At 36.3% G+C, this 10,317-nt stretch overlaps 1 long non-coding RNA gene across 2 annotated transcripts; it reads right to left on the bottom strand.

The window, feature by feature from the left end:
- Positions 1 to 573: 573 nt before the first annotated feature.
- Positions 574 to 3,639, bottom strand: LOC141511216 (uncharacterized). Of its 2 annotated transcripts, XR_012475290.1 has the most exons (4): positions 3,508 to 3,639; positions 2,660 to 2,714; positions 2,028 to 2,168; positions 574 to 658 (listed from the first exon to the last, which is right to left on the bottom strand). It is a non-coding gene; the product is annotated as an uncharacterized LOC141511216 (long non-coding RNA). The 2 variants fall into 2 exon arrangements; XR_012475289.1 differs by lacking the exon at positions 574 to 658 and having other exon boundaries at positions 1,961 to 2,168; positions 3,508 to 3,608.
- Between the last annotated feature and the right edge of the window lie 6,678 nt (positions 3,640 to 10,317).

Raw genomic sequence — 10,317 nt, 5'->3', positions numbered from 1 at the left:
CTTCCAAGTATGGGTGATACCCAGCATAGAAATTTCTTCAGTAGGTTCTTAGAACCCATATCATGCCAGATGATGAGTGGTAGGAATTCTTGACACATTTAAGCAATCCACCTGGAAATCTGTTGTGTGGCATTGTTGCTTTGCTTTTCTACCTGTCAATTCATGTGTGTGTTCTAGGCACTTGCTAAGCTGTGCCTCACCTATTTCTGTGTCTTCCCCCCACAGAAGAATTCACCTTTTCTGTAGCACCACCCTCCCCCTGGAGCTCCTAAATATTTGTTCAAAAACCTTAAAAATGTTTTATTTTGTTTTGGGAACAAGTGCAATAAAAAAGATAGGGGTCATTAATGTGCCTAACTTTTTTTTTCCAAATTCATGTGACAGTAGTTTTATTTTTTGTAAGATTTTGTGTTTTACATTTTTCTCCCTCCCCCCTTTCCCTCCCACCTCCCAGTGATTATATATATATATATATATATATATAATCATGCTCAGCATAAATCCATGTTAATCATGTTGTGAAAGAAAGAATCAAAGCAGCAAAAAAAAATACATTTTAAGATAGTAAAAGCTTTGGTTTGCATTTAAACGTTATAGCTCCTTCTCTGGATATGGATAGCAGTTTCTATCACAGGTCTTTCAGAATTATCTGTTGTACCTATGAAATGAACAAGTCCATCATAGTTGATCATCCAATGTTGCTGTTACTGTAGATAGTGTTTTAGTTCTGCTCTCTTCACTCAGAATCAGTTCATGCAAGACTTTCCAGGCTAATTAATGTACCATATTAGCTGCAGAAAGACTTAAAAAGTACTTCAGCACTTTCTGGTTTTGAATTTGTATCTTTTAAAATAAAAACAAAACATACTGCTAGAACTTAAAGGAAGCTAAAGTTTTTTCCAAGGAGTTTTTCAATTTGATGTATAATTGTTTTAAGGCCATTCCCTCTGGCATAAAGTAGCTACAGATGTGATATAAAACAAAACTTATCATTAAGAGCATGATTCTATGGATAGGTTAAAATAGATGACTTGTATCCCTGGCTCCCTTTCAAACCACAAATTCTGAAAGAAGAAATAAAATTCAAATACCAGAAATGTTTTTGTAACAAATTTTATTGTTCCCCTCCCCCATTCTGTTTACACAGTGGTTGTACAACTTTGCAGACTCCCCTTTATGAAGATGTTCTGAATATGGTATTTAACTCTTGGACCTAATTCTAATTTCAACCCAATTGCAGGAATGTTCCTGAAAAAGGTTTGTCAAACAGTTACTATTGGCAAATCAAATTTAGAAAATTTATCACCCAAGATCAAAAGATGGGAAAAAATAATCTTATGGTCAAATAGGCTCTTGTAAATAAGGACCGCAAAGAGTCCCTAGTAGCCAATACATTTTAGTCAGAGTTTTGCACAACAAACATCTAAACAGAATGTTCCAGCCAAAAGCTGGTTCCTGATGCTTTGGAGGAAGGTAAAAAACCTCCATCACACTTTAGGCCAATTTTGTGTTGATCGTGGAGAAAATTCCTTCTTGACTCCCAAAGCAATCAGCTCTTGCCCCAAGCATAAGGTTTTTTTTTTTTTTTTTTTTTTTTTTTTTTTTTTTTTAGGTTTTTGCCAGGCAAATGGGGTTAAGTGGCTTGCTCAAGGCCATACAGCTAGGTAATTGTTAAGGCTTGCTCAAGGCCATACAGCTAGGTAATTGTTAAGTGTCTGAGACTGGATTTGAACCCAGGTACTCCTGACTCCAAGGCCAGTGCTTTATCCACTGCGCCACCTAGCCACCCCAAGAATAAAGTTTGTAATCCACCATACATAGCTTTCCCCTCTTCTCTCCCCACCCACTTTTCCCAAGAAGGCCCTAAACTGCCTGTGGAGGTTTGAGATCAAGAATAGAAAATGGAATTGGAACAAATAGGGTTACTAGCAGGATGGAAAATGAAGAATGAGAAGGGAGGTAGAGCAGGGACAGGTATACTTTTGTTAGCTTGGATCAGGTCAAGGAAAGGAGTCTGCCAGAATTACCTGGGGACAATTAGTTTTTTGTTTAGGTCATACAATACTTGGTTCTTTGATGGAACTGAAGGGGAGAATATGGTTCCTTCATCTTAGAATGCTCCTGGTTCTGGATGGTCTCCTATAACATTTTCTTCCCTGGAAATTCATCTACAAATGAAAAGATAAAATGGAGAGTAAAAGTACAATCTGGTGGGCAGACAGGAAGGGAGGTGAGGATCATCTTCATCTGTCAGTCTATCTACAACTGGTTTTAAACCCCCAAAATTAGGTACCCAAAGTAACCAATATAAAACCTTTTGGCCTTTCCTTAATTGCTGTCAAGAAAATAGGAGAAAAAATAAAGTCTTGAATCTAGCTAGATTATGTGTTACAGAAGATTAGATGATGCAATTGACCCATAGGAAAACTATAATCACTGAAGGTTGAATTGAAAAAGAGAAAGTTTTTTTAAGGTTTTGCAAGCCAAATGGGGTTAAATGGCTTGCCCAAGGCCACACAGCTAGGTCATTATTAAATGTCTGAGTCAGATTTGAACTCAGGTACTCCTGAGTCCAGCGCCAGTGCTCTATCCAATGCACCAGTTTTAAGAAATGATTGATCATCATGCTGCTGTTTCTGAGGAGGAAAAAAAAACTTACCTCAGGTCTTTCTGCTCTCCTTCCTCTAGGATCATTCTGAAGAGCAGGTCACAGCCTAGAGAGAAATATCCTATGAAATCCAATCAAGAAATAGGTGTATCCCCCAGTCAGTTCCTAGTCCAGGGAGGTATTAGCTCATTTTGATTGATTACCTTTTTGCAAAAGCATAAGGCCCTTTTGGGAACTTGGGATTCTGGATCTAGTGGAACCATTCCAAGTAACTTGACAATCTAACTATTCAACTTGACTTTATTGTAACTTAATTCAACAAAAAAATGTTCTTCCTGTATTAGACCTGTGATGAAACATTTGGGGAAGTCAATCCCTGTCCTTGGGACGCTTAACCTATTGAAGATATGTGGCCTCTACAGATAATACAAAATTCATGACTGTGGCACATGAGAAGCCAAAGGAAGCATAAAGGAGACAAACTACAACCTAAATTCAAAGAATACTTGTGAACTTCAGGCCTAGCAGACAATTAAACTTGTTGACTTTTAGTCTGACAAATGAGGATGTATAAAAACTAATGCTCTTGGAGGCAGGTAGGTGGCACAGTGGATAAAGCACTGGCCCAGGAGAACCTGTGTTCAAATCCATCCTTAGATACTTATTACCTAGCTGTGATACTTAGAGAAAGTCACTTAACCACTTTTCCTTGCAAAAAAAAAAATCAAAGAAAACTAATGCTTCTCATGGGTTGAAAATATACACCCACTTTACAACAGATTTTTCCAATTGAAAAATTCAGTAGTTTGATGTAAAAATGGAAAGAAACAGAAAAAGACTTTAGCTGTCACCCCTCTAGAAGTCAATGATCACCTCTCTCAGAAGGTAAAAGTACTCACCTCAGAAATAAAGCCTTTGGCCTCCTGCTTAGACCCAGTTTGAGTCTGTAACTGATGGTTGTAGAGACTGAATCAAATAAGAAAGTGACCTGCTATATAAACCTTCCTGATCCTCCTTTGTCACAATTAGTCTTCATAGCATATTTATGACCATACATGACCACTGACTTCACAATGATCAGAGGTATGCCATAGGATACACTGCTTGTTGAAGAGGAAACTTGCAGGTGATTAAAAACAAATTATTTCTATTACTAATGAATCAAATTGATCTGGCTCATTTTGGGAAACATTTCTAAACAGAATTCTTAGGCTATATTATAATAATTCTTAGGCAAAAATGTTAAAACAAGTGGGCAGGAATAGATATGACTTTACCATCATTTTTCAGAAAATAAAGTATGTACATGTCTTCCCCCCCCCAAAGTTCTACAAATGAATAGTAGATTGAATCACCCCATTTCATCAATGAAGCTGAATTACAGAACTGTCTCTAGGAATGACTTGGATTTTAAGGGATCATCTAAAATTCTGACTCAGAACTGTGTTCCTTGAACTTGAAGCAAGGAAGCTCTGCAATAATTAGATCACATTTCTTTAGTAATAGATTTTTTTTGTTTTGCAAGGCAGTGGGGTTAAGTGACTTACTGAAAATCACACAGCTAGGTAATTATTCCACCTAGCTGCCCCCAGTAATAGGTTTTAATAGAAAACATGGGGATGAAAATCTCATGCCTATGAAAATAAATAAAAATTAGATTCTAAAGTAGGTTATTTATCCTTCCCCTAAATTTCTGGCTTTTTCTTACCAGGAAGGAAGACAGCAATATAAGAGCTGACTGAAAAAGGGACATGGAGGCTATTGCCTCTCTAATCAGTTTGTTGCTTTGTCAAATATTACTGATTTCTTAGAAGACTAAGAAACTAAGCCTTCCCTGGTTGAAACTGAAGATAATGTTTGAGAGCTGCTGAGTGAGTGTCAGAGCCATCAAATAAAATACAATTCATAGAGGAACTTTTATTAAAGCTTTTAAATTTTGTTTCTGCTGAAATCCTCTTCCAGACTCTTGAAAACCCCTGAAACCTTATGTTTAAATCTGATGATCTTGTGGTGATTTGGGAGGAAGGGAGATGAAGGGAAGGTCTGGCTGGAAGGTAAAAAAAATAAAAGCTTCTTGACCAGAGATTATGTCTCAGACATTTGCTAACTGCGTGACTCTGAGTTACACTTATGCTTACTTCCCTCCCCCCTCCACAGAAAGCAATCTGTCAGTCTTTACTTTGTTTCCATGTTGTACATTGATCCAAATTGAGTGTGATGAAAGAGAAATCATATCCTTAAAGAACAGACAAGAAGCCTAAGAGGTAACAAGATCAGACAATGAGTTATCTGATTTTTTTCTTAAATGAAAGTGAATAGTCCTTGAACTTTGTTCAAACTCCACAGCTCTTTATCTGGATACAGATGGCACTCTCCTTTGCAGACAGCCCAAAATTGTTCCCGACTGTTGCACTGATGGAATGAGCAAGTCCTTCAAGGTTGAACATCACCCCCATGTTGCTGTTAGGGTGTACAGTGTTTTTCTGGTTCTGCTCATCTCACTCAGCATCAGTTCATGCAAATACCTCCAGGCTTCCCTGAATTCCCATCCCTCCTGGTTTCTAATAGAACAATAGTGTTCCATGATATACATATACCACAGTTTGCTAAGCCATTCCCCAACTGAAGGACATTAACTTGATTTCCAATTCTTTGCCACCACAAACAGGGCTGCTATAAATATTTTTGTACAAGTGATGTTTTTACCCTTTTTCATCATTGCCCTTTGGGCATAGTTCCAAATAGCTCTCTAGAAAGGTTGGAAGTTTCATTTAATTGTAAAATTGAGATAATAGCATCCCTCATAAGATTGTCCTGAGGAGCAAATAGAATTGTTAAAGTCCTTAGCACATAGTAGGTGGTACTTTATAATTAGCTTGTTCCCTTCCCCCTAAACCATATAACTGAAAACATTTTCCCGCATGTTTCCTAAAATATTTTTCCCCTTAATTCCCACATAATCTTGGAAATATGATCATATAGAAAGCTTTTTATATTATTACCTTTATGGACTCTCTCACCTTAAGGAGTTTAAATAATTGGAGATAAATCGAATCTGAATTTCATTTAGAGATTGGAAATGACTCATGTTTATATGGCATTTGGTTAAGTAGGTGGCACAGTGGATAAAATACTGGCCCCAGAATCAGGAAGACTCATCTTCCAGAGTTCAAATCTGTCCTCAGACATTTACTAGTTATATGAGCTTGGGAAAGACACTTAACCCTGTTTGTCTCAGTTTTCTGTAAAATGAGTTGGAGAAGGAAATGGCAACTCTCCAGTATCTTTGTCAATACAGTACAATACAATCCCAAATAAGATTCAATTTGAAATGACAACCACAATATACAACATTTTAAAGCTTACAAGACAGTTTTATCACAGTAAATTTGGAAGGTAGGCAGTATTAGAATTATCTTTTCTATCTGATAGATGAGGGAAGTAAATGAGTTTCACTAAGGGATGACTTGCCAAAAGTGAAATACTAGGCAGAAGATGGGTGACTTCAACCCTCCACTACTTCTCATAAGAGATTTTTCTAAAGTCTGACAACAGATCCCCCCACATATCTAGAAATAGCAGCTCTGTTTCTGGTATTCAGATTTAGGCTCAATTTACCAGTGCCTAATGACCTCATTTTATTTCAAGTGTAAAGAATCCAGTCATTTCTCAAAGCAATAAAATATGTGCTTTGGAACCAGTAATACTTAGAGAAGATCAATATAGATAAACTATTTATAAAGTTACCAAGTGATGTTGCATCAAGCAAGATAGTCCTTGCACCCAAGGAGTTTACTTTCTAATGAGAGAAGAAAAATAAAGGTGAGCCAGAATGGTGTTGATAGTATTTTTGTGGGAACTGGAATAGAGACCTGGACCCCAGCCCTTATGGAAAAAGCAGAGCAGAGCTAAAGGATCTAGAGGCCTCAGTTGGGGTCCTGGTTGCTAGAGACAATGGTCCAAGTAAAGAAGTCATAGTGTCTTTTGCTGCTGAAAAGTGTTCTGGGAAATTGGTCCAATTCAGTATATACTGAATTAAAGTGTGTGAGAAGTCCTATTTCCTGTACCAGCAACTTGAAGAAAATTCCATGGCTTCCTCCTAAATTCCAGCTCACTTCTCTGAGGGCTCCTTGCTAAAGTAGAATGTGTTTGTTATGTTAAAGTTTCCTTATCTCATCTCCAGATAGTTTAGACTGAAGAATTACACTTCCAAATCATTAAGAGGACTGAATTGCTCTAGATTTCCTGCATTTAGGCTTTCCTTAGCCCCAGGCTTTATACCTTTTTTTAAACATTCAGAATTAATCTGCCAGAAGCCTTGGTTCTGATTTATATTCTCACTATGAGCACCCAGATTATTGTGAAGAGAATGAAAGCTATGTTTGTGTTTGATTTTTGGAAAACTTTTGCACCATTATCCCTTATTCTCATGGAAAAATCTGGAAACTGTTTCTGCTCTTGAGACAAGAATGAAAAGGAGAATCCTAGCTTTTAATACTTTGCTTGTAGATTTAATTATAAACATTTTCCTTGATTGTCTAAGCCTACAAATGTCTGAGAAATTGCCCAAGAAGTTCTCTAGAAAACATACATCGATTCTAGTTGTCAGACTGGAATATTTACTCATCTTTGGAGCATTTGCATGAAGAATAGGGAAATAAAAGGTGTTAACAAGCACTTATTAATCTCTTTTTGTGTGTTGAGACCTCAAAATAAAGGTAAGAACTGATCCTTGTCCTGACTGAGCTCCATTAGTAACAAAGAAGCCAGCATATAAATAACTTCATAACAGTAAGATAAATGCATGCAGTGGATGGAAGGTCATCTGAGAGGGGAAGGGCCTCCTGCAGAAGGTGAGCCCAATTTACTCAGACTTTGTATTCTTACTCAGCAATCTTCTTCCTCAATGTACACACAATACCATCTACAAAAATATAAAAGTAGATGATATGGAGTTTCCTCAACTAATTAGACCAGAGTTTGGAATAAATGATGGAAAGGAGGTAAACAGTGTGAAAAGATTGGTTAGAAATATATAGTAATAACATTTAAAAGTCAAATTGACTTTTAATTTTATCCAGGAGACAATAGGGAAATAATCAATGAGAAGGGAATCTAGAGATGGAGTGTCTTGTGTGAGGAACAGTCAGAAAGGTCACTATCACAGATTCCCATGATATGAGCTTGAAGAGCTCTAGGGTTGGTGAAAGGGGAAGTGAAACTTGTAAAGTTTAAGCTTTGTGGGAAATGAACTAAAGAGAGATGAATTGGAAAAAACCTGAAACTAATCAGAAATCCAAATAGACTGGATAAGAAGTAAGAAGACCTCAACAAGGGTGGTGACCATTTTAGTGAAGCTGAGGAGAGGATTATCTATCCTTTCCTTCTAGGAAAGCAGAAACATTTAGAATGTTGAAGTCTGATCCTAACTATCATCCCCAGCTAAACATTATCTTTCTTCTAAAATACTGTTGAGTACTTTTTCTAGATCTCTCCTTTCCCTCATTATTCTACACACTACATTGTACTTCATTGTGTATGCTAAATCCACTGAACTCCATGTTGCCTTCCCAGCCCCTATCATGTAAGCCCCTTGTTAAAATGTTAAAAAAAAAAGAAAATGAAGGACAAAAACATCAAATATCTATTTTGAAAAACCAATTAATTTTGACTATTTATTAATAAATCATAAGAGGGGAACCAGTAGAAGACTCACAGATGGCTTATATTAGAATGATACCCCTCCCCAAATCATCATGGTTAACCCACATAATCCTAAGGGGAGATATAGTAGCTGTAGCTACCTTTGGGGGAGAGTAAATCCCATTCCCAACCCCAAAGCATATTTACATTTATATTATTGTAGCCAATGTATATGTAATTCTCTGGATTCAGTTTTCTTTCTTTCAAATCAGTTCATCTAGATCTATATTTATTTGAATTCTTCACATCCATAACTATATGACTACATATAATTCTCCTGTTCCCAAGCTTGGGGGTGTGATTTTTACCCCATTTTCTTCATCCAATGTGATTCTAAGTGACTTGTGGTATACATACACAATATTTTCACTTCTGTTTGCTCCTTTGATGACTTTCACACTCATGTTCTCCATCCAATTTCCCAGCCTTACTTTTAAATTTCCTCATTTAAATGCATATTCTTAACATGCAATGCTATCCTATCTCTTTTATCTATTCCATCACATGGTGCATTTTCACTGTCCTCTGTATGGGCAATGCTTTTCTTCCTCATCTCTTTCTCCTGGTTTAACATAGCATCCCTCAAGGCTCAGTTAAAATCCCTCTGTAAGACTTTCTCAGTCCCTCTTATTCCTAATGCCTTTCCTCTGAGATTACCCCCACATTGCCTTGTATATAATTATTTGATGTTCTTTCCCTCATTATATTTAAAATTTTTTTATTTTATTTTTAATTTATGGAATAAAGCATTTCCATAATATAGGATAATAAAAAATATAGCACATGAAACTGCAAATCTATTATGCTACTCCTTTTGAATATATAATAAACTTATTATTTAATTTTTTATTACTTTTTTCTTCCCTCTCCTCCACCATTCCAAGAGATGGCTACCATCAGACACAAGTGTGTTTGTGTCTGTGTGTGTGTGTTCTATATACATATGTGAAATCATTCTATACATCTATCTATTAGTTCTTTCTCTGGATGCAGACACTTTTTATTCATAGGTCCTTTGAAGTTTATTTGGGTATTTATAATAGTCAAAATGAATTAGTCACTCAAAGTTCTTAAAACAACATTGCTGTGAAACAGCATTCTCTTGGTTCTGTTCATTTCATGCAATCTTTCCATGTTTTTCTAAAATGATCAAGCTCATCATTTCATATAGTACAGTGAAGGACTTTCTTTGCATCCCTTTAATTCCCTAGTACTTTGCAAAGTACTTTGCTCATAGTATAGATGCTTAACTTGACTTGTCAATTTTGCTGTAAAAGTCTCCTGTTTTAAAACAATTTCCAGAGTTGTGCTTTTTTGGGGGAAGGTGGGGCTCACCTTTGTGACTACTATAGCAAATAATAGGCATTCTGAAATAGCTAGATGACTCAATGGATACAAGCATTAGACCTGGAGCCAGAAAGACCTAAGTTTAAATGTGATCCCAGAGACTAGCTCTATGACCTTGGACAAGTCAATTAACCTCTGTTTGCTTTACTTCACAAATGACAAAACCATTCTAGTATCTTTGCAAAGAAAACCCCATGAATATTATTGGCCTGCCATGACCCTTGCAGGTCACAAAAAGTTGGACGAGATTGAATCACTAAAAAATAATGATAGCAAACTGTCTTATGGGATCTGAAACAAGATAGAAGTATAATTATGTAAAATAAATTTAAATATGAAAATTCAAGCTTGTCATTCTTAAAATCTGAAATGTGATCATATCATTAGAATATAAAACTGTTTTATTTGGTAAATCACTTGAGAAGTGCCATCCAAGAATTGCATTCTTAAGATTACCATACATGGTTGTATCCATAGAGTGTTAATTGCCATGACCTTGGACATTATCTAGTTCCTTGTCATTATACAGATGGAGAAACTTGACCCCATGGAATTTAAATGTCCTGCCCAAGATCACTGGACCCTACTTCTATCTATGTAAGTATCTGGAATCAGTTTGTTTTTACTTTAAAAAAAAAGGAAATATTAATCCAGTGAAC

Source organism: Macrotis lagotis, chromosome 2 (genome assembly GCF_037893015.1).
Source record: "Macrotis lagotis isolate mMagLag1 chromosome 2, bilby.v1.9.chrom.fasta, whole genome shotgun sequence".
Classification (NCBI taxonomy): Eukaryota; Metazoa; Chordata; class Mammalia; order Peramelemorphia; family Peramelidae; genus Macrotis; species Macrotis lagotis.
This window is presented reverse-complemented; position numbering and strand designations above follow the sequence as displayed.